Here is a 23,959-nt window from a genome sequence, read left to right as displayed (position 1 = left end):
CTTTGCATTTTACTTGTTCGTTTTGAACAATTTCTTTGTTTTTATTTAACAACTTCGATTGAAGTCAACTGGGTTGATTTCGATTGCTTTTTATTTTCTTTGTTTTATTTAACATTCAAGAACATTACGGTTTCCCACTAATTACAAAAGCACAAATATGCTCTTAAGAATTACTGGTTGATCTTGCAAGTAACTCTGTTTAAACCAGCGTTTGTTTACCAAAAATCAGCGTAAACAAATTGGCACGCCCAGTGGGACTGTTTTGTGCCTTTGTAAATAATTTCATAACGAAATTTGTAGAATTTATATTGTTGGTTTGTGTTGTATATGCTCTTAAGGAGTAGGAAAAAACTTCCTGATATGGTACGTCCTCCTCCCAATCCAAGTACAGCGGCATCGAACGCCGCGGGTTCATCAGGAACCACAACCAATCCTTCTTCATCATCTGGTGGTACACAAGCAATTGCAAATAGTACCACAATGACGGCATTAGAAACCGTCGAATCAACAATGGCCATGCCAACATCGCAGGCCATTCCAGCGGTTACAACATCCGCTCAAGTGTCTCAGGCCATTCCGACGGGGTCAACTATCCCTGGCCAAACTACACAGGTCGTCCCAACATTTTTTAATCTGGGCACAAGTCGTCGAAATATGCAGTATGGTATGCCGACTTCCTTAATGCAAGGCCTGCATACAAACCCATCTTCGTTCTCTGAAAGTTTAAACGTGCCAATGCCTCAATTGTTTACCCCAGGGGTGAGCGTTCCGATTGCAACGCCCCAACAAACTTTAACGAATGTATCTATGATGGCATTAAGGCAACAAATGGACGAGGCCAACCATGATATGGCCAATTTAGTAACGCAACAAATGGGTGCAGTGATTAATCCTTTAATTCGAGATACTAACAATAGTTATCAAACGTTGTCTGCTCAAATGGAGCGAATTGCTGACTTTTTCGGCGCCCCTGCTGCACGAAGCACACCGTCTAATCGAAATTTAAATGGTGGGTCGATAGAACCCCCAGCAGTTAGTCAAAACGCTCAGGTGCCTGAAAACCAATTTCAACCATTAGGTGCACAGGCCCAAATTCCGGAAGAGCCCGAAAGGGCACCGATATTAGTGAACAGACATCAAGATGCAGACCAAGTGGTCATTCAAGCCCGTCAAAACAATTACGAAGGGCATAACAACATAGCGAATGTTGTCGAGGCTTTGTTAGCCCAAAATGGCTTTAATATGGGTTTACATAGGCCAAACTTTGTATCACCACTGTCTGAATATGTTTTAGAAACTGACTTACCAAGAAATTGGAAGGTTTCCAAATTTACTAAATTTGCAGGGGAAACCAATGAGTCAACAGTTGAACATATTGCTCGATACCTTATGGAGGCAGGTGAAATGGCAAATAATGAGAATTTAAGGTTGAAATATTTCCCAAGTTCTTTGACAAAAAATGCCTTCACTTGGTTTACAACATTGCCTCCTGTTTTATCTTGGTTTTCGGGTGTCAAACATTGATTACGTTTGAACCTTTTTAACCTTTGATATCTTATTTTTTCTTGGGAAGGGAAAAAATAAGCAAAACCCTTGAGAATCGAGGTCCGGGAGTTGTTTTCGCTACGGGAAGGTGTTAGGCACCCATAACGACTATAGTATCCTATAGGAATCGTCTTTACTTTCTACGCGCGCGCTTTATTTTTAAATGCTATTTGAAAAATGATATTTACACCTAAAAGTTTACTAGGTTAAGAATTGGAGGGAGAAGAAGATGTTTGAATTTTTATTTTAATTGAATTGAAGGAATATTGTTTCCTTGCCTACGTACCCTTTTAAGGGATCAAATCCACCGTAGTTCTCTTCCAAAAAATGTTTTTGTTTTTGTTGGTTGATTTTAAGTTTGAAAATTGGAATTTTGAAGAATAGAAAGAGAGGCCTCAAGGGCATAAGATTGTGAAATTGTGAGGTTGGATGTTATTTTGCAAAAGAAAGTCAAAGTATGCATAAAATTCATTAATATTTTTTGTTTAAGAAAAGAAAGGGAAAATCAATGGGATTTTGATCCCAAAGGTTTATTTAGAAAAATATTTGAGTTATGTTGTTCGTATTTTTTTGGAAAAAGGATTTTTGCCTAAGTTTCATAGTTCCTAGACATACATCTAAAGCATGCATATCCTAAACATACATCTAAAGTATCTATGTGATGTGTGTGCATGTGTCGGTGCTTGTGTCGGTGTACATCATTAGAGTCCATTGTCCTTTACATCATTGGCCTAGATACATGCTATGGTCTTGCAAGAATTTTAAAAGCATAAAGGAAGTTACAAAATTCCTAGGTCTTTACATTCTAAGTCTTGGCAAAATTTAAAGTGCAAGAAATTAAAGTGCAAGAAATAAGAGATGAAAATATGATGTGAAATGCTATGGAAATGAGACATGAAAACAAAAAAAGGTTAGTAGCATAAGTGAAATAGAAACAACATACTAAAGGCATAATAAAGTAAATGTAACTTGAAAATGAGGTAACAAGAGAAATTAACTAAAAGTGATAAAAGAGTCTTGACATTTTAATACCATTCTAAAGTATGGTTAAAGGCCTAAATCCTCATGATATTAGAGAAGTTTTGAGTGACTTAGTTCAAGGAAAAAACATGAGAATTAAGGTCATTAACTATACCAAAGATCATAAAGGTTGCAAGCTCTTTATACACCTTATTTCACAAGATAGTTTCACATTATTCACCAACATAAAATTCACACAAAAAAAACTATACCAAGACAGCAAGCATACACCACATTTAATAGGCAAGCTCACTCCAAAGATTACATATTCAAGGTCACATTTGTGCACCAAAATCCAAGAATAAAATCACATCACAATTTTCACAAGAAACATAACAAAAAGTGCACAAATTAACAAAACACGAACACATATATTTCGGAAACAAGTTTCAAGTATCAAATGCCAAAAATTGATCACAACAACTTCACAAAAAACCTTTAGAAATTTTTATCAAGATTTGAACCAAAATTAACACATGGGATTAACAAAGAATCAAAATATTTTTCACATGTTGTGATCAAGATATAACATGCAAGATACACCAAAATTCATCAAAAGACACAAGAAAGTTATTAGAAATTTTGTGGAATTTTCAAGAGGCTTTGAACATGAGCAGAGGTGTAAAAATCAGTTTGCAGTATACAAATAGCTAGTAAATTCAGAAAAAGGAAATCAACAACACACAAGGGCCCAAGCCATCCAAGATGAAGAAACGGGTTATTAGGAGGCACAGGGATCGTCGGATCGATCCAACTGGATCAGATCCGAGATCCAACGCTCAAAACGTGCGAAGGCACACAAGACTAAGGTAAGGCGGCAAGCATGGGATCAAAAAAAGGAAAAGAATCCTTTAACAACTCAGAAAACGTAAACCACAGAGAACACTTCTTCCTCCTCTCTCTCTCTAAGCCTCGCTCCCTCTCATCTCTCCCTAAGCTTCGCCGGCGCCGGTTGTCTTCTCCGGCGAGCCAGGAGATTTCCGGCGTCGGAATCTTGAAAGCAAACTCGCCTCTTGACTAAAACACACCATTATGCACAGATTTCTCTCCCTTTTTTGATTTCAAAACTCAGTTTTCACAAACAATTCACAACAGTCCTAGATCCTCAAGAACATCCTTGAAAATGTCAACGAGAAAAGGAAAGGAAGAACGTGTTACCTGTTACCGATTCGATTGTGTTCTGGCTCGTACGATCCGAGTTCGTCACCGTTGTCGCGAGTCCAATTATCTTGCTGCGATCTCTTCTTGAATTCACGTACGGTTCCAGTGTTGCTACATCTCACGTTGCAATCGGAGAATGGAGGTGGAAATACGGTTTCGAATTGTATGTAACAGATTCACTTCTACTCTTCACGTTACTGTTTTGTTCTCGAATTTGAGCTTCGATTGATGCATCAAATAGTGATTTGCGAATTCTGATGTGTGAGGATTTGCGAGAGGTTGAGGTTTTTGATTGTGAGATTTTTGTGTTATTCGGTGAAAATTGGTGGAATTGGTGAGTTTGTAATGAATTTGGGAGGTTATGGAGGTTGTTATGGTGGTTGTGGAGGTTGAAGGTGGTAGTTATGGAGGTTGAAGGTGGCGGTTATGGTGGTTGAAGTGAGGTTGAAGATGAAGTTGTGGTGGTTGTTAGAGAGAGAAAGTGGGAAAAAAAAAGTTAGTTAGATGAGAGAGAAAGTGGAGAGAAAAAGATTATGAATTTTGTGATTTTTTGTGGAGTTTTTTTTGTGGAATGATTAGTGTGTTGACTCTTTGACCCATGGGACCTATTTATAGAATGCCAAGTAGGATGCTTGCCCAATGATGTGATGCCATGTGACACTTGACTCTAACTAACTTTGACCAACTTTGACCTGCAAAATAACAACCTACAAAGGACCAAAATGCAAATAACAAGACTTTGAGGACTAAAATGCAATTAAAACTAAAATTGGTAAAAAATGTAAATTGAAAAACAACGTAAAGTGAACCCAATAAAAAAACACAAAAAGGACTAAAATGGACCAACTACTAAATGAGGTACTTCAAAGTAACCTATCTCTGTCAAAATTTCATGTGAAATGACCAAAATGCCCCTAGGGACTAAAATGCCTCAAAATGACTCAAATGCAATTTTAAAATGGTTTTTTAACAGGGAATTAAAGCAAGAGTTTCATACCAGCAAATTGAAAAGACTCAGAGACAATTTTTAAGGATTAAAAGAGTTTTAGCACTGGAAAAGACTAAAATGCCCCTAGGGGCTAAACTGACTCAAAATGACTTCAAATGTAAATTTTTTGAGAGGGACCTTAACATGAGATTGAAACAAGGACTTATGAAAACCAAATGAAAAGACACAAACAATTTCCAAGGACTAAAATGAGTTTGAATGTAGGAAATGACTAAAATACCCTTTTCATGAATTTTGCAAATGATATTGAAATAAAATGCAGAGAAATATGCAATTGATCAGAGACAAATTCAAATGACCTGAAATGCAAGAAAAATACTTTTGGATGACTTGAAATGCAAAGAATCATAGACAAATACACAGTTGAAAAGATTTTTAAAGCTAAATTGAGAGATAAAGCAGAGTAAAATGTCAGTGTAAACAATGGCAAATTGGCAATTCTTCAAGAGTAATAGACATATATTCAAGATAGAAGAAATATTTTGAATAAGTATTTCTAGGTCCAAAATTAGGGTATAACAGCTGCCCCTATTTAAGTTTCTTTGTCCGGAGAGTCGAGAGACGAAGTCTTTGATTTGACGGGACGAAGATACTTAAATATTAACATTTGCACTGTTTTTGGACATAAAAATACGCTTCTTACATTTTCAAAAACAGGAATGCCATGCAACATTTCGATTATGAATGCAAGACAAACAACTGGAGTCTACAAAGCATGTCATATCACTGGGGATCTAGGTAGATATTGACAGGGTAGACAAACCAGGGGACAAAAGAGAGGTACAAGCTGTTCTTTGGATCGAACTAGCCACTTGACCAAGAAATACAAATAGGAGATGGGTACAAGCTGTTCTTTGGATCGAACTTGCCGCTTGATTGGGGATAGAAATACGAGACAGGTACAAGCTGTTCTTTGGATCGAACTTGGCACTTGACCAGAAACATAGACATATGGAAAGATACAAGCTATTCTTTGGATCGAACTTGCCGCTTGATCAATATCACAACATGTAGGTAGGTGCAAACTGTTCTTTGGATCGAACTTGTCGTTTGACTGATAACAAAACATAAGCAGGGTACAAACTGTTCTTCAGATCGAACTTGCCGTTTGACCGGAAACATAGGCATATAAGCAGGTACAAGCTGTTCTTTGGATCGAACTAGCCACTTGACCAATACCAAGACATATAACGAGATACAAATTGGAAGTTTGATTTGAAAAGATACAAATTGAGAGTAAGTTGACATTGATTTGATTTGAAAATAGACATGACCATTATTGTCGGCCCAAAAGCAGATTGAGAGTGAATTAGCATTGATTGAGACATTGAATTGAATTTGAAAGTTGATATTGAAAGAGACATTGAAAGTTGAAAACAATCAGAGACATAGACAAAGACATAGACATAGACTTTGAATTGAATTGAGAGTTTCACAGAGACATAGACATTGAATTGGAAAGTTGAAATTGAGTTGAATTGGAGATTGAAATTGAGTTAAATTGGAGATTGAAATTGAGTTGAATTGGAGATTGAAATTGAACTGGATTGAAAGTGAAGACTGAGTTGAATTGAAAGTTGAGATTGGGAATGCAACATGTATGTATGGTATAACAAGATTATTAAATGTACGAGCACATAAAATGCATGATTATGCATGTATGAATGCTTGAAATGCATGATCGGTTTGTAATTTGAATGAGAAGTTTCACAGAGACCGACAAAATATTGGAATATTGGGCACGTAGTGGCTCGTGCCATAACATATTCATATGGAAATCCTCTTTGGAGAGACCGTCGTTGAAAGACGTATCGAAACCATGGCTGAGGGCAATAGAAACTTGTAGAGAAGGGACCTTTGGAAGATTCTTTGATACATGTCGCCGTTGTTAGGCGTGTCAGTGCTGGGTAAACGTTAGATGTTCGCATCTGTGGTCAATGCTTTTTATTCTTTCATTCTTTCTTTTTTCATTTTTCAATCCCATTTTTGTCTGAACCGCCCTTTTGGGTTTTCGATTCATCGGGAATAAATTCTTTTCATTGCCCCATTTTTGCCTGAATTGCCTTCATAGGTTGTCAATCAGAGGGGTGCTCATTTTTGCCTAAGTCGCCCTTTCGGGTTTTCAACTTAGCGAGCTTTTCATTTGCATTTTTTCCAATTTTCCTATTTTCATTCTGTTTTTTAATTCTTGCCTTTGACCACAGATCATCTTGGGGAACAAACTGCTTGTAACATGTATTGAAATAGACATTGACACTCATTTATCCATGCATGTTTCACTGGAATGTACCCTATTGCTCAGGTTTGTTTTCAAAATAGATGGAAAAGATTTTTCAATTTTCAAAAATGTTTGTTTCAGACATTGACATTACCAAATAGAAAGATAATATTTTGTATATAGCATTGAAAGGGAGTAGAGTTTCTAACAATAGCACATTCTCAAATTGATGTAGAAGAGTGAAATTCAGCCAAAGGCATAACTCCGCGGATTTACAAAGCTTGGAAAATGGTAATTTTATTGGTTGGTGGTACATTGAACACGATGACCGCTACATTTCATAGAAATTTTGAATTTACAAGTACAGAAGCTTCTGATAAAGATGATCATTGACAATTGCAGATGCCCCAAGGGGTGATGGTGGTTTGCCAAATATAGTTACTTGTCTTTTACTATCAATCTCATTTTTGCATGAACCGCCCTTTCGGGTTTTCGGCTCATCGAGACGCTCATTCTTGCCTGAGTTACGTACAATCTCAGCGAGCTTTTTCATATTCATTTTTTTTGTCCCTAACTTTTGCCTGGATCGCCCTTTCGGGTTTTCGATCCACCGGGAAGCGCATTTTTGCCTAGGCCGCCCTTTCGGGTTTTCGACCTACCACGCTGTTCTTTTCTTTTTAGACAAAGTATTTCTTGACTATATCGGCATTTACAGGATTCAGAAGTTCAACACCATCCATGTGTGTAAGGATCAAAGCACCACCAGAGAAGGCCTTCTTGACAACATAAGGACCTTCATAGTTAGGTGTCCACTTGCCCCTTGGGTCGGGTTGCTGGCTTATCCTTCTTTTCAATACAAGTTCGCCTTCCTTTAATTCTCGAGGTCGGACTTTCTTGTCAAACACATTCTTCATTCGCACTTGATACAACTGTCTGTGAGCCATAGCATCCATACGTTTTTCTTCAATCAAATTCAACTTATCATACCGACTTTGACACCATTCAGCCTCAGTTAATTTTGCTTCCATGATCACTCGAAGAGACGGAATCTCCACTTCCAGAGGGAGAACTGCTTCCATACCATACACCAAAGAGAAAGGAGTTGCCCAGGTTGAACTGCGCACCGTAGTACGGTAACCATGCAAGGCAAAAGGTAGCATCTCATGCCAGACTTTGTAAGTAGTGACCATCTTTTGAACAATATTCTTGATATTCTTGTTAGCGGCCTCAACTGTACCATTCATTTGGGGCCTATAAGGAGAAGAGATGTGATGTTCAATCTTGAATTCTTCACATAAAGCTTGCATCATGCTATTGTTCAGATTGGAACCATTGTCAGTGATGATCTTGTTGGGAACACCATATCGACAGATGATGTTATTCTTGATAAACTTCACTACCACTTGCTTGGTCACATTAGCATATGAAGCAGCTTCGACCCATTTGGTGAAGTAGTCAATTGCCACTAGAATGAAACGATGTCCATTGGAAGCCTTTGGTTCAATTCTTCCGATCATGTCAATGCCCCACATAGAGAAAGGCCATGAGGAAGAGATGACGTTGAGGGCATGTGGAGGCACATGAATCTTGTCAGCATAAATTTGACATTTGTGGCATCTCTTGGCATGTTTGTGGCAGTCACGCTCCATAGTTATCCAGTAATAGCCGGCTCTTAACAATTTTCTTGACATAGTGTGACCGGTAGCGTGGGTCCCAAAGGTACCGTCATGTACATCATGCATCAATTTTTCTGCTTCTTGCTTATCAACACATCTCAACAAGACCATGTCATAGTTCCTTTTGCATAGGATTTCTCCGTCCAGAAGGAATCTGCTAGCCCATCGTCTCAAGGTCTTTTTATCCCTGTTGGAAGCACCAGGTGGATATTCATGATTCAGCAAGAACTGTTTGATATTATAATGCCAAGGTTCTCCATTATTCACATCTTTATCAGCTTGATCTGGCATATTCTCAATAGTAAACACATGAGCGGGCCTATCAAGACGCTGCACTTTGATTACGGGCACGTCATTCCAGTGGTTCACACGAAACATGGAAGACTGAGTAGCAAGAGCATCAGCCATCTGGTTTTCATCCCGAGGGATGTGGTGCAGCTCAACCTTTGTGAAGTATGTCAACAGACGTCTTGCATAGTCACGGTAAGGGATCAGCTTCTCATGATGAGTCTCCCATTCACCCTTTATCTGATTAATAACAAGTGCGGAATCTCCATAGATGTCAAGGTGCTTAATTCTCAGGTCAATGGTTTCTTCAATGCCCAAGATGCATGCTTCATATTTAGCTATGTTGTTCGTACATTCAAAAGTTATTCGTGCAGTGAAAGGAATGTGGTGCCCCTGCGGAGTTACAATAATGGCTCCAATCCCTTTTCCATAAGCATTGACAGCACCATCAAATACCAATCCCCATTTGCTATTGGGGTCCGGCCCTTCATTGATCAGTGGTTCTTCACAGTCTTTTGCTTTCAGATACATAATCTCTTCATCAGGGAAATCAAACTTAATCGGCTGGTAATCATCAAGAGTTTGACAAGCAAGATGCTCAGCCAGGATACTTGCTTTGATTGCTTTCTGAGCTTTGTAAACAATATCATATTCAGACAACAACATTTGCCAACGTGCAATCTTTCCAGTAACAGCAGGCTTTTCAAAGATGTACTTGATTGGATCCATTCGGGATATCAACCAAGTTGTATGATTCACCATATAATGACGCAAGCGTTTGGCAGCCCAAGCTAAAGCACAACAAGTCTTTTCAAGCATTGTATACCGAGTCTCACAGTTGGTGAACTTCTTGCTCATGTAGTAGATAGCATGTTCGTTCTTTCCAGTCTCGTCTTGTTGGCCGAGAACACAACCCACGGAATCATCTAACACTGACAGGTACATGATCAAAGGCCTTCCTTCCACTGGTGGGACGAGGATAGGTGGTTCCAACAGGTATTCTTTAATGCTATCAAAAGCTTCCTGACATTCATCATTCCATACAACAGGCTGATTCTTTCGGAGCAATTTGAAAATTGGTCCACAGGTAGTAGTCATGTGAGATATAAATCTTGAAATATAATTCAGGCGTCCGAGGAAACCTCTGACTTGCTTTTCAGTTTGAGGGGCCGGCATCTCTCTGATGGCTCGGACTTTGTCAGGATCAACTTCAATGCCTCTTTGACTGACAATGAAGCCCAGCAACTTTCCAGATCTTACACCAAATGTGCACTTGTTAGGATTCAACCGCAGCTTGTACTTTCTCAATCTTTCAAACATCTTTTTCAAGTACACAACATGCTGCTCTTCATCACTTGATTTCACAATCATATCATCAACATATACTTCAATCTCTTTGTGAATCATATCATGAAACAGAGTTGTCATGCCCCTCTGATACGTTGCACCAGCATTTATCAAGCCGAACGACATCACTTTATAACAGAACGTTCCCCATGGAGTGATGAAGGACGTCTTTTCTCTATCTTCAGGTGACATCCGTATCTGGTTATAGCCAGAGAAACCATCCATAAAAGAGAACACTTTAGACTGAGCAGTACTGTCAACAAGCACATCAATATGAGGCAATGGGAAGTTATCTTTTGGACTGGCTTTATTCAAATCTCTGTAATCAACACACATTCAAACTTTCCCATCTTTCTTCGGTACTGGTACAATGTTGGCAATCCACTCAGGATATTCAGCTGTCATGAGGAAACCCGCATCAATTTGCTTCTGCACCTCAGCCTTGATCTTAAGAGCCATGTCTGGACGAGACCTTCTCAATTTCTGTTTGACAGGAGGACATTCAGGTCTTGTCGGTATCCGATGTTCCACAATCTTGGGATCTAGACCCGGCATATCTTCATAGGACCATGCAAAGACATCTGGATAATCATGGAGAAGCTGAGTAATCTTCTTTTTCACTTATGGCTCGAGTGCAGCACCAATCTTGATCTCTCGCTTGTTCTCTTCAGTACCCAGGTTGATGAGCTCAATCTCTTCCTGGTGAGGCTGAATGGCTCTTCTTTCTTGCTCAAGCAGTCGAGTGATCTCATATGGTATCTCTTCATCATCTTCCCCACCTTTAGCTTCATATACAGGGAATTCAAAATTTGGAGGAACCATAGGGTCACTGTGTTCAACGGGTTTATTATGGTTCAATCTGCATAATATGATTGGGATGATTTTAGAAAAAATGTTTTTTATGCAGATTTTTGAAATTAATAAGAAAATACAGATGTTTTGGTTTTTTCTGGCATTACCATTATTTCCAAGAAAAAGGCACTAAAAAGTAAAAAAACAAAGAGTCGTGAGAAAGGCGACAACTTTTATTGATAACGGCAATGCCGAAACAAACATGCCCTTACAAGGATATCACTTTCACCTTGGGCAGAGCGAAAGGATTGTTATTTTGAAAACAAAGAAAAGCATGAGCAACAAGACACATTACATGGAAGCATGCATGACTAAAGGAACATCAATGGCCTCCCAATTTCTCACAGTGCCTCCTGGTACAACAAACGTAGGCACATAACTACTTTCAACAGCATCTTCACCAATAGCATTGATAAACCCAACACTGTAGAAAGTTCCTGTTGAAACACCTGAGGTCGGGGAGAACCCAAGGCCCTCTTTACGCTTGTTCTCCAAAATCTGTATCACTTTGCCCCAGCCGGCAGCTTGCCCTTCTTGAACAGCTTTCTGGGAGTCTTTCAATGAAGCCATACTAGCACTAGCTCTCCGGGGTTTTGCACCTGCAACAGTCAAGCCTTGAAATGACGTCCCTTCAGCGGACCCTGCTTCAACACAAGAGAAATATGACACTTGGCTAACCAGACACGCTTCTTCACCATGTACAGTGTCAAACTTACCATTCCTCACAAACTTGAGCTTCTGGTGCAGAGTAGAAGTTACTGCCCCAGCGTCGTGAATCCACGGTCTTCCGAGGAGACAACTGTAAGAAGTAATGACAACGGTGTCCATGACCTGGAAAGTGATCTGAAATGTCTCAGGACCAATGGTAATCGGTAGATCTACCTCCCCAAGAACATCCTTGCGAGATCCGTCGAAAGCCTTTACCAAATAGCTACTTCCCCTTAGAGAAAGTCCATGATGACTCAACTGTTTCAGTGTAGACTCAGGCATTACATTTAAGGATGATCCAGTGTCCACCAGCACATTGGATATCATGTCAGACTTGTAGTGTACTGAGATATGCAGAGCCAAGTTGTGGTATTTCCCTGCTTCGGGGAGTTCATCATCACCAAACCCCAAGTTATTGCAAGCGGTAATGTTACCCACTATTCCATCGAACTGATCCACAGAGACTTCATGATCAACATAGGCCTGTTCCAGCACTTTCATAAACACTTTCCTGTGAGCTTCTGAGCTCAAGAGTAGAGACAAGATAGATATCTTTGACGGAGTTTGCATCAGCTGGTCAACAATTTTATAATCGCTCTTTTTAATAAGCCTCAGAATTTCGTCCAGATTAGACTCTTCAATAGATTGGCCTGATGGGCCAGTGTTCTTGTCAACGGGAGGAGCAACAGGTGGGGTTATTGTAGCAACAGGTGTAACTACCTTCTTTTGGAACAGAGGTGGACGGACTTTTCCGCTTCTCAGAGCTGTAATTTCTCCAGCAACGTTATCAACTGTAGCTGGGGATACCAGAGGCACTTCTACTCCATTCTCAATCATAGTTGCATCATACTTGTAAGGGATTGCCTTAGTAGAGGCATAAGATACTGAACCAGGTAACCTGATCACTAAAGGTTCAACATTCCTTGTCTGAGATGCACTTTCAGCAAGAGAGTCATGAAACACTGGCACAATCACACAAACATCACTGGCAATCAAATATTTATCATCCATTAGGCTCTGTATATCACCTTGCACCACACAACAACCCATAGGATTTTGAAGACATTCTGAACAAGAAGCATGATCGTGATTAAACAAAGAAGCTTGGCAAAGTTTGACATGTAGTGGCACCAAAGGAGTAGCAACATTATGGACATCTAAAGTAAGAGCCTCTCGAGGAACATGAACTCTTTCAAAAGCCTCGATCATGTTAACGGCATCATGGTTTGGAAGTGGATTGTCGAGAACATGAGGAACACTATTTTCAAAAGTTAACTGTCATCTGTCTATCAGATCCTTTACCACATATTTCAGAGCGTAGCAACCCTCAACATCGTGGCCTTGAGCACCTTGATGGAATTCACATGTGAGATCCTGTCGGAACCTGGGAGGCAACAGTCTAGGCGGAGGCTTGCCTGGTCTGGTGACGCAGTGGCCTTTAGCAAGTAGGGTTGGGAGCAGATCAGCATACCGCATTGGTATTGGTGGGAAATAAGTCTTGTGCCGAGGACCCTGTTGTTGTTGCTGTTGCTGTTGAGCAGGAGGCTGCTGTTGTACTTGCTGAGCAATGGCATTAACGGGTACTGGTGGTTGACCCGGTGGCAGAGGATATTGCTGGTAGAACGGTAGGAAGAAAGGATGTTGAGAGTACTGCATATATTGGTAGGGTAGAGGTAATGAAGTAGCAGCTGTAGACTGGTTACCAGAAACCATCCCTACTTCAGATTCTTTCTTCTTATGGTGGCCATTACCATACTTCTTAGGTGCACTAGCTGAGGATTCACCCTTTTCAAGAACAATGATACCTTCTCTGACAGCCTCCTCTAGACGAGTCCCTATAGTAACCATGTCGGAGAAATTATTTGGAGCAGAGACTATCATTCTTTCGACATATTCCTTCTTCAAAGTTTTCAGGAATGTCTGTGTCAGTTCTTCCTCATCAAGTCGAGGAGAAACACGGGCAGCTGCCCCTCTCCATCTCTGAGCATATTCACGGAAGGTTTCATCTGACTTCTGAGACAAAGACTTAAGAGAATCCCTATTCGGCTTCAAGCGGGTGTTAAACTCATAATGATTTTCAAAAGCAGCAGCGAGTTCCTCAAAAGTGTGAATATTGTCTTTGCTCAAACCAGTGTACCAGTCTGCCGCATCTTCCATCAAGCTATCTTGGAAGCAGTGGATCATCAGCGCATCATTATCTGCGTAGTTGGCCATCTTTCAGACGTACCGAATGACATGGCTATGTGGACAAGAAGTTCCATTGTATTTGTCAAAATCTGGCACTTTGAATTTCTTAGGAACCTCGAATCGGGACACCAGGCATAGATCACGAGCCTTAGCAGAAACGCCGTTCCCACGGCTAGCTTTGACCTCACGGAGTTCTCCAACTCACTCTCTTAACTGTTTTCTCATAGCCTCCATTATAGGATCTTGTCCACGCGGAGTGTCAACATGGATTACCTGTTGCACAGTGTGTACAATAGGATCGGTGACGACGGTAGTCACTTGAGGCATAGAGGCAGATGTAGGAGTAAAAGTTGTCACATGAATCTGTCCTTGATCGCCAATACCAGAAATACCAGCCTCAATATTAGGAGCATAGAAAGCTGAGAGTCCATAAGGGCGTCCATTGGGCATAACAAACCGAGCATCAGAGACCACAGTAGACAGTGGGATAGATGGAATCACTTCAGTAGAAGCTGGAACAGACGTGGCTGGTTGTTCTTGTGCCGCCATCATGGTAGACATAGCGTCATGAGCCTTAGCCAAGTCTTCTTTCATAGCAGCCAATTCGGCACGGAGCTGAGCATTTTCTTCTTCAAAGTTAGCCATGTTTCTTCTCTTGTACAATCTTGTTTGATGAACTCTATCTGGTTGGTAAACCTCACGAGCACGAGCCACTTTTCAGACTGCGACAGAAGAACCAGGAGGCAATGAGCACGAGAGAAGTCTTTTGTGACCAATGAATGCACATGATGCATGAGATGTGTTAATGCATATGCAAAAAGGACTCTTTTTTGTGTTATCGAAGGGTTTTAGACAAATTAGAAATTTGTAAACATTACTAAACAATTGAGACATCAAAACCAGACAAACAACCAAACATCACAGAGTCTTACAAGATGATTCCCTTTGAAATACTAAGCCAAGGGATAGACTTTGAAATGTAAAACATCAATAACAACTGGAAATAACAGCAGGAAACAGAAATCTTCAAGCATAGGAAGTGGAATCATCATCCTCAGACTCGGGCCCAGACTCATAGCTGTAGTATCGTGCATAGAAGTTACGAGCACTCCTAGCCCTCTTGGAGTCCCTCATAAGCAATCTATCCTTTTCTTCAATTTCTCATCTAGCTTTAGCTAACTCTTTCTTCAATGTCAACACCTCATGAGTCTTCTGTTCGTCTTTTCCATCCAAAGTCATGATCAAATTCTCAGCCTCATAGTATCTAACCCTCCATTGGTGCTTCTCCCGACTCTCCATAGCTAGATGCTCCTGATACATCTCCTGAGTAGGTGGAAGTAGAGGCAAAGGTATGGTTGGAATAGATGCAGACACATATCTCATGGCGGGGTAAGGCATACCAATCTTCTCAGCTTGGTTTATCACCCACTGTGTATAGGCCTCATGAGCAACACCGGACCTTACACCCATATGCTTCACCTCTTTCTTCCGAAGCTTAGACCAACCATCCATGAAATCTTCTCTTATTCCCGTGGGATCATTGGAGTAATGGAAGAAGTAAGGAGATGTAGCAAGATGGATGGGCTTTTCTTTCATCGGGAAACTAAATTGTCGCAAGGCGAGCTCCGGGTTGTAGTTGATTCCACCCCGGGTACCAAGAAGAGGCACATTAAGAAACTTCCCACCACCGAAGATGATTTCCTTGACTCTAGCAGCGGGAGTGAGCCAGACCACTTCATTAGGGGTGAGAGCCATGATCCTTTGTGAAATAGTCCAATTATGGAAGGTGCAAAATAAACCACCTATAGAGAAGAGGTACACAACAAAGAATGTATCCACGACTCTTTTCGGATCGATCGTGAATAGCATGGTATGTGTCAGCTAGCAAAGTAGGAACCGGATTCTTGGAGTGGAAGATCATAATAGCATTCATGTCCACGAAGCTATCAACGTTCGGAAAGAGAATAAGCCCATAGATGAGTAGTGCAAGAATAGCTTTGAGAGTGTCCTGACAAGTGGTCTTGAGGTTGGCTTTCTCAAGTAGATACTCCAAAGTGAACCCTCGGATGTGAGCCTTAGTGACAAGATTCCTGGAGACATCGGTGGTCTTGAGATAGAGATCTTTAGCAATAACCAATGGAGTAGGAGGATTCTCAAGTCCCGCGAAAGGTACCCCCTTAGCAATAGATAGATCCATCAAGCAAGAATAAGCCTCGATGTGGGCACTAACTGAAAGTCGGGAAAAGTGAAGCACCGATAGTCTCGATCATAGAATTGCGCTAGAGTGTGCACAAGCTTCTCATCCACATTAGTCTGGAGAAGAGTAAGTAAGGCCCCGTAACGATGTCGGAAACCGGTCGGATCCTCGATCTTGAGTGCCAAATCTCTCAAACTAGCCAAATCCACTTCCTTGAACTTGTAGGACTTAGTCTTCCCCATTCCTACAATGTTTTCAAATTCAATTTGTCTAAGCCCTTCGATAAAATGCATGGAAAAAGTTTATGCATGTATGCATGTATGCATGTATACATGTATGCATGATCATGTTCAAGTACGGAGAAAACATGGTGGGTTGAAATTCAAAGTCAAGGAGTCATGGGTGGACACGGTGTCCGGTGAATCTAGGGCTTTGGATAATAGTAACCGGGTTCTAAAAAGTTCCCAAGTCGCAACCTCTCCGACGTATATCACGGTGCCACGAGACAAACACTCGCTCCATGATTATCCGTAAGAAGGTCTAACTTGAGTGTAGTATCGCGTGACGACTAAAATTCGAGACAACACTCGGTTTAGCCTCCGCACTACATCCTAGAAAATGGCCATGGATGGGTTCGGTTATCTACGGTTCATAGCGTCATAGAACAATTAGAAGTAAAGTGCCTAAACGCGACAACACGCGCCGACAACATCACCCCCAAAATGCCTCAGCTATGTGGGATTGATCGCATAATCCAATACACGAGGCAACCCCCGGAATGAATTGTCGATTATATCCCTCCTAAATCCTAAGTTCACTCAGCCCGGGTCTAGGACTTTTGATATTCTCACCCCACACATTTGCAAGAATTTAAACATTTATTCACATAAGAAAACAAATAAAGGAAGCAAGTAAAAACGAAAGCGCAAGCGTGGAAATAAAGACTAGGCGTAACTCTCGAATCTCCCCAGTGAAGTCGCCAGCTGTTTTATCTTGGTTTTCGGGTGTCAAACATTGATTATGTTTGAACCTTTTTAACCTTTGATATCTTATTTTTTCTTGGGAAGGGAAAAAATAAGCAAAACCCTTGAGAATAGAGGTCCGGGAGTTGTTTTCGCTACGGGAAGGTGTTAGGCACCCATAACGACTATAGTATCCTATAGGAACCGTCTTTACTTTCTACGCGCGCGCTTTATTTTTAAATGCTATTTGAAAAATGATATTTACACCTAAAAGTTTACTAGGTTAAGAATTGGAGGGAGAAGAAGATGTTTGAATTTTTATTTTAATTGAATTGAAGGAATATTGTTTCCTTGCCTACGTACCCTTTTAAGGGATCAAATCCACCGTAGTTCTCTTCCAAAAAATGTTTTTGTTTTTGTTGGTTGATTTTAAGTTTGAAAATTGGAATTTTGAAGAATAGAAAGAGAGGCCTAAAGGGCATAAGATTGTGAAATTGTGAGGTTGGATTAGTTATTTTGCAAAAGAAAGTCATAGTATGCTTAAAATTCATTAAGATTTTTTGTTTAAGAAAAGAAAGGGAAAATCAATGGGATTTTGATCCCAAGGTTTATTTAGAAAAATATTTGAGTTATGTTGTTTGTATTTTTTTGGAAAAAGGATTTTTGCCTAAGTTTCAAAGTTCCTAGACATACATCTAAAGCACGCATATCCTAAACATACATCTAAAGTATCTATGTGATGTGTGTGCATGTGTCGGTGCTTGTGTCGGTGTACATCATTAGAGTCCATTGTCCTTTACATCATTGGCCTAGTACATGCTATGGTCTTGCAAGAATTTTAAAAGCATAAAGGAAGTTACAAAATTCCTAGGTCTTTACATTCTAAGTCTTGGCAAAATTTAAAGTGCAAGAAATTAAAGTGCAAGAAATAAGAGATGAAAATATGATGTGAAATGCTATGGAAATGAGACATGAAAACAAAAAAAGGTTAGTAGCATAAGTGAAATAGAAACAACATACTAAAGGCATAATAAAGTAAATGTAACTTGAAAATGAGGTAACAAGAGAAATTAACTAAAAGTGATAAAAGAGACTTGACATTTTAATACCATTCTAAAGTATGGTTAAAGGCCTAAATCCTCATGATATTAGAGAAGTTTTGAGTGACTTAGTTCAAGGAAAAAACATGAGAATTAAGGTCATTAACTATACCAAAGATCATAAAGGTTGCAAGCTATTTATACACCTTATTTCACAAGATAGTTTCACATTATTCACCAACATAAAATTCACACAAAAAAAACTATACCAAGACAGCAAGCATACACCACATTTAATAGGCAAGCTCACTCCAAAGATTACATATTCAAGGTCACATTTATGCACCAAAATCCAAGAATAAAATCACATCACAATTTTCACAAGAAACATAACAAAAAGTGCACAAATTAACAAAACACGAACACATATATTTCGGAAACAAGTTTCAAGTATCAAATGCCAAAAATTGATCCCAACAACTTCACAAAAAACCTTTAGAAATTTTTATCAAGATTTGAACCAAAATTAACACATGGGATTAACAAAGAATCAAAATATTTTTCACATGTTGTGATCAAGATTTAACATGCAAGATACACCAAAATTCATCATAAGACACAAGAAAGTTATTAGAAATTTTGTGGAATTTTCAAGAGGCTTTGAACATGAGCAGAGGTGTAAAAATCAGTTTGCAGTATACAAATAGCTAGTAAATTCACAAAAACGAAATCAACAACACACAAGGGCCCAAGCCCAATCCAAGATGAAGAATGGGTTATAAGGAGGCACAGGGATCGTCGGATCGATCCAACTGGATCAGATCCGAGATCCAACGCTCAAAACGTGCGAAAGCACACATGACTAAGGTAAGGCGGCAAGCATGGGATCAAAAAAAGGAAAAGAATCCTTTAACAACTCAGAAAACGTAAACCACAGAGAACACTTCTTCCTCCTCTCTCTCTCTCTCTAAGCCTCACTCCCTCTCATCTCTCCCTAAGCTTCGTCGGCGCCGGTTGTCTTCTCCGGCGAGCCAGGAGATTTCCGGCGTCGGAATCTTGAAAGCAAACTCGCCTCTTGACTAAAACACACCACTATGCTCGGATTTCTCTCCCTTTTTTGATTTCAAAACTCAGTTTTCACAAACAATTCACAACAGTCCTAGATCCTCAAGAACAGCCTTGAAAATGTCAATGAGAAAAGGAAAGGAAGAACGTGTTACCTGTTACCGATTCGATTGTGTTCTGGCTCGTACGATCCGAGTTCGTCACCGTTGTCGCGAGTCCAATTAGCTTGCTGCGATCTCTTCTTGAATTCACGTACGGTTCCGGTGTTGCTACAGCTCACGTTTCAATCGGAGAACGGAGGTGGAAATACGGTTTCGAATTGTATGTAACAGATTCGCTTCTGCTCTTCACGTTATTGTTTTGTTCTCGAATTTGAGCTTCGATTGATGCATCGAATAGTGATTTGCGAATTCTGATGTGTGAGGATTTGCGAGAGGTTGAGGTTTTTGATTGTGAGATTTTTGTGTTATTCGGTGAAAATTGGTGGAATTGGTGAGTTCGTAATGAATTTGGGAGGTTATGGAGGTTGTTATGGTGGTTGTGGAGGTTGAAGGTGGTAGTTATGGAGGTTGAAGGTGGCAGTTATGGTGGTTGAAGTGAGGTTGAAGATGAAGTTGTGGTGGTTGTTAGAGAGAGAAAGTGGGAAAAAAAAGTTAGTTAGATGAGAGAGAAAGTGGAGAGAAAAAGATTATGAATTTTGTGATTTTTTGTGGAGTTTTTTTTTGTGAAATGATTAGTGTGTTGACTCTTTGACCCATGGGACCTATTTATATAATGCCAAGTAGGATGCTTGCCCAATGATGTGATGCCATGTGGCACTTGACTCTAACTAACTTTGACCAACTTTGACCTGCAAAATAACAACCTACAAAGGACCAAAATGCAGATAACAAGACTCTGAGGACTAAAATGCAATTAAAACTAAAATTGGTAAAAAATGTAAATTGAAAAACAACGTAAAGTGAACCCAATAAAAAAACACAAAAAGGAGTAAAATGGACCAACTACTAAATGAGGTACTTCAAAGTAACCTCTCTCTGTCAAAATTTCATGTGAAATGACCAAAATGCCCCTAGGGACTAAAATGACTCAAAATGACTCAAATGCAATTTTAAAATGGTTTTTTAACGGGGAATTAAAGCAAGAGTTTCATACCAGCAAATTGAAAAGACTCAGAGACAATTTTTAAGGATTAAAAGAGTTTTAGCACTCGAAAAGACTAAAACGCCCCTAGGGGCTAAACTGACTAAAAATGACTTCAAATGTAAATTTTTTGAGAGGGACCTTAACATGAGATTGAAACAAGGACTTATGCAAACCAAATGAAAAGACACAAACAATTTCCAAGGACTAAAATGAGTTTGAATGCAGGAAATGACTAAAATACCCTTTTCATGAATTTTGCAAATGATATTGAAATAAAATGCAGAGAAATATGCAATTGATCAGAGACAAATTCAAATGACTTGAAATGCAAGAAAAATACTTTTGGATGACTTGAAATGCAAAGAATCATAGACAAATACACAGTTGAAAAGATTTTTAAAGCTAAATTGAGAGATAAAACAGAGTAAAATGTCAGTGTAAACAATGGCAAATTGGCAATTCTTCAAGAGTAATAGACATATATTCAAGATAGAAGAAATATTTTGAATAAGTATTTTTAGGTCCAAAATTAGGGTATAACACCTCCTCATTCTGTTTTTAGTTGGAATCAATTGGAAAAAGCTTTCCATGAACAATTCTACATGGGCCAATCTAAAATTAGTTTGAAAGAATTGGCTAGCGTTCGACGAAGGACGCATGAATCCATTGACGATTATTTGAATAGATTCTGCCTTCTTAAGGCCAGGTGTTTCACTTCAGTGCCAGAACATGAGTTGGTCGAAATGGCCGCTGGTGGCCTTGATTATTCTGTTCGAAAGAAGTTAGACACCCAATATCTTAGGGATATGGCACAATTAGCAGACAGAGTTCGACAAGTTGAAAGACTCAAGGCTGAAAAAGCCCGGTCAAACAAATTCCCTAAGAAAGAAAAATTGCCTATGTAGATACAGGAGATAGTGACTCTGAATTCGATTGGGGGTCAGACATTGTCGAAGAAAATGAGATAAATTTGGCAGAACTTAAAGATGGACCACCTTACACTTGCAAATTGTTAAGGCCATCGAATGGAAAAAATCCTGAAGAGCCTAAAAATGATAAATACCCGTCCAAAACATATAATTTTGATGTTTCTAAATGTGAGGAGATCTTCGATCTTTTAGTTGCAGATGGCATAATTTTGGTGCCAAAAAATATGAGACTTCCTCCTTTAGAACAAAGAAAGAAACGAGGTTTTTGCAAATTTCATGGATTTTTAGGCCATAACTTATCTCGTTGTACTCGTTTCAGGGATTCTGTGCAAACAGCTCTCGATGAGGGGAGGTTGAAGTTTGGAGACAAAGCCAAACAGTCGATGCAAATCGAAACAGATCCTCTAAAGAAAGCTGATTCAATGTATGCTGATGTGGTTGCCATTAACATGGTAGATATCTCAGAAGAATTCAACACCGAACCCCATTCTTCGTTCCCAGTTTCAGATCAAAATTTAAAAACTGGAAATGAAGAGATGGTTGTTGAAAACCATCAGTTTGAAGAGGCAATGGTTACTGAGGACCAGTTTGCTGAAAAAATGAAATTAGCATATCCCAAGGCTGAAGAAGATTTGATATATTTTCTCAACAGGTGCAAAATTTCCAATGCACATGCCATGCTTTGTCCAAGATGCAGTGCAGTTTTCGATAAAGAAGCCGCAAAATCTGTTGAAGGATTTCAGCCCCAAACTAAACGTAAAGGGGGATGGGTGGATAACCGGCCAAAATATGGTTTCAACAAACGAGGAGTCCCCTATAAAATGAATCCTTCAGAGAAAAATCCAGATAAAAATCACAGAAAGACTTTCAACCCTTCTTTGAAAGTTCCTACAGATACCTGGGTGTTCTCTGGAGGTAAAAAATCTGGTTACTCTGCTCCACCGACAAAATGGGTGAAAAGAGTGGCCACAACCTCTCATCAACAAGAGACATCAAACTCCAGCAAGTACGCCTACAACAATAATTATAAGGGTAAGAACCCTATGACAAAAACACAATGGCGAAGGTATCATCGCCAGAAAAAGGCAAGTGCTTTGAAAGATGTTACTAATGTTGAGAAGAAGGAAAAGAAACAGAAAACTGTTTTCGAAATGGTCAAAAGACCAGCTACTGAAATGATATTTCCTCCTTTGTCAATCCTGAAAGAGGACCTCCCAAAAGAGGATGAAGAAATGACTTCAAACTTTTCAGAATCTGACCCAAGTCTCGATATAGTGTGCAACGTTGTATCGGTATTGCCAGTCGAGTATGATGTACCTTCTGAAGTAAATGAAGTGGAAAGCGATTTCACTGAAGAAATGGCTATTCATAAGCCATTGTGTTACTATGTTATGAATGATGGTTGTGTTGAAGATCAACATGCAGTGTTTGAGAGACCTGACATCTTGATGATGCATCACCTCAAACCTTTGTTTATTCAAGCCAAAATAAATGATGTGGGAGTGAATAAAGTGCTGGTGGATGGAGGTGCTACAGTGAATTTGTTACCCCAATCCTTTCTAGGGAAAATTGGTCTTGTCGATTCTGATTTGAAACCACATAACATAGTTCTCACTAACCATGAAGGAACAACTGGCAATTCCCTTGGGGCTGTCGAAGTCGATTTGATAGTTGGAAGTGTGAAAAGAACAACTACATTTATGGTAGTCCCTTCTAAGGCTAACTTCAATGTGTTGTTAGGAAGGGAATGGATCCATGGTGTGGGGGCAGTACCTTCTACTGTACATCAAAGGATTGCTATTTGGAGAGAAGATGGTTTGGTAGAGAACGTCGAAGCTGACCAGAGTTATTTTTTGGCTGAGGTGAATACAATCACCAAGAAGAATTTCGACAAACAACTTGCCAATATTTCTCCAGTCCTTTTTCTAGGCCCCAAATATGTAATTTCTGAAGATGAAATGTATACTATGAAATTACATCCTGATGGTTTTGTATGGGAAAGAGAACTCGTCGATCATGATTATATAATGGTAGATCATAAGGAAGTTCCTCTAAAGGAGGAAAACTTGCTTAGAACAAGAGCTTCAACATACAAGAAGGTTACTGATGACCTCACCCCTGAATCAACGGAGTATGCTATCTCACCAACTGGGTGGGATATTGAAAAGTAATTTATGGTTAAGCCCAATTTTTGGGACAAAATTACGGCCTATGTGGCCGAAACTCATGCCAAAACGGTTGAAGAAGTCGAAATTTCGCAAAATGAAATGATTGAGAATCCAGTGGAAGATGTTACTGATGATTTTCTTGAAAATCAAAAACTGGATTGCATATATGACGAAGAACCTTTGGGTTTCGAAGAAGATCCTATGGGATCTACCATCAAAATGAAGGCGCAGGATCCTCTCGAAGAAGTGGATTTGGGAGATGGTTCTGTCAAGAGACCAACTTATGTAAGCACAAAGATTCCCAAAGAGTTTAAGGTCCTGTGAAGCAAATTCCTAGGAGGTTCGCGCCACAAATCTTGCCAAAGATTAAAGAAGAGATCGAAAGACTCTTGAAATGCGGTTTCATCAGACCGGCCAGGTATGTAGATTGGCTAGCAAATG

General features: G+C 39.6%; 1 pseudogene; it reads left to right on the top strand.

Moving 5' to 3' along the window:
* Positions 1 to 360: 360 nt before the first annotated feature.
* On the top strand, positions 361 to 23,521 carry LOC146898936 (uncharacterized; annotated as a pseudogene).
* The last annotated feature ends 438 nt before the right edge of the window (positions 23,522 to 23,959 follow it).

Source organism: Medicago sativa, chromosome 8 (assembly GCF_051527215.1).
Source record: "Medicago sativa cultivar Bolivia chromosome 8, Bolivia_mono, whole genome shotgun sequence".
NCBI classification, from domain to species: Eukaryota; Viridiplantae; Streptophyta; class Magnoliopsida; order Fabales; family Fabaceae; genus Medicago; species Medicago sativa.
This window is presented reverse-complemented; position numbering and strand designations above follow the sequence as displayed.